Source organism: Pteropus vampyrus, unplaced genomic scaffold, assembly GCF_000151845.1.
Source record: "Pteropus vampyrus isolate Shadow unplaced genomic scaffold, Pvam_2.0 Scaffold219, whole genome shotgun sequence".
Taxonomy (NCBI): Eukaryota; Metazoa; Chordata; class Mammalia; order Chiroptera; family Pteropodidae; genus Pteropus; species Pteropus vampyrus.
Window position 1 is genome coordinate 1,918,086 of NW_011889000.1, and position 1,706 is coordinate 1,919,791.

At 34.3% G+C, this 1,706-nt stretch overlaps 1 pseudogene; it reads right to left on the reverse strand.

Annotated features, from left to right (window-relative positions):
• Positions 1-318: 318 nt before the first annotated feature.
• LOC105300802 lies at positions 319-821 on the reverse strand (annotated as a pseudogene).
• Positions 822-1,706: the final 885 nt, after the last annotated feature.

The window sequence follows — 1,706 nt, forward strand, 5'->3', positions numbered from 1 at the left end:
TCTAGGGTGAATATCTAGGAATAGAATTGCTTGTCAGTATCTTAAATGATCGAAAGTGTTGCCATATTGCTTTTCAAAGTAGCCAAATCATTCTTCATTCCACCAGCAATGTAGGAGAGAGTTCCAGTTGCCCCACATTCTCACCAGCATTTGATATTGACAGTCTTTTTAACTTTCGTCATTCTAGTGGATGCGTAGTGGTAGCTCATTGTGGTTTTAATTAGCATTTCCCTGAGGACTAATGATGTTGAGCATTGTTTAATGTGCTTATTGGCCATTTGTTTATCTTCTTAGGGGAAATCTCTGTTCTAATTTTTGTTCTTTTTTGATTTAATAAAGTTTTATTTTTCAAATGTACAGTTGGTGGGACCTGTTGTTCATGCATCTTCACCAGCAGCTGGGGCGTCCCCACCTCTGGTGTTTCTGGTATAAATTACTTGAGGTCTGTGCTTTGAAACTAGTTTAAAAAACTCTTTACTAAGGAGCTTTTGAAGGGCTGCCCTGACCAAGGAACCTCGGATCTGCAGTCTCTCAGAGATAATAGCTAGGGTTATAAGCTTATATATGGGAACCTTTTTATAGAATCTCTCTTATGCATTTTCTCAAACAAGACTAGGTCATTGAGCTTGTCCCGAACTTTGCCTTTGGACCACTTCTTTTTGGCCTTGCTCCCAGATTTGTTCACTGGGTCTTTGCCTTTCTTGGCCGACTTTTCAGCATCTTTCTTCTTCTTGCCATCCTTGGGTGGCATAGCGAAACTCTGAGAGCAGTTGCTACCAGGGCAGCCTCGCTAAGATGTCGGAGAAAAAAGAAGTGCTGCTCACGAAACTTTTGTTCACTTTTTAATAGATTTTTGGTCTTTTTATTGAGTCGTAAGAGTTCTTTATATATTGTGAATACAAGCTCTTTGTTTTGAAAAATTTCACTTTCGTTCTGTGGCTAGCCTTTGTGTTTTCTTAACTATAACTTTTGAAAAGAGAAACTTTAAAATTATTAAGTCCATTTAATCAATTTTTTTTCTTTTATCGTTTGTGCTTTTGGCATTCTGTTTAAGAAATCTTTGCCTAACCTAATGATACAAATATTTTCTCTAGTGTTTTCTTCTAGAAATATAATAGTTTAATCTCTAACATTTAGGTCTCTGAACATTTTTGAGTCGGTCTTTATTTACATATGGTATAAAGTAAGGTTTGAGGTTCGTTATTTCCATTTACAATATCCAGTTGTTCCACCACCATTTGTTGTTAAAACGATCTCGTCTCCATTGAACTATCTCGGTATCTTTGTTACAGATCAACCAACCAAATATGGTTGAGTCTATTTCTACACTCTATTCTATTTATTCATTTATATGTCTATTCTTATTCCAGTGACGTACTGTAAGACATACTGTCTTTTTTACTGTGAGTTTATAGTAAGCCTTGAAATCAGGTAGTATAAGTCTTCCGACTTTTTAAAAGTTGTTTTTGTTGTTTTAGGTCCTTTGCTTTCTATGTAAACTTAAAAATTAAAAAAGAAAGTTTATATAGATTTTGGCCTACAGATCAATTTGAAGAGAATTATTATTTTAACAATATGTAGTTCTCCAATCCCTGGAAATAATATATGTGTTTACTTATTTAGGTCTTGTTTAATTTCCTATTGTAATATCTTGTCACATTGTTTATTAAATTTATTTGTAAATATTTTTGTGAATGGAGGTGTCT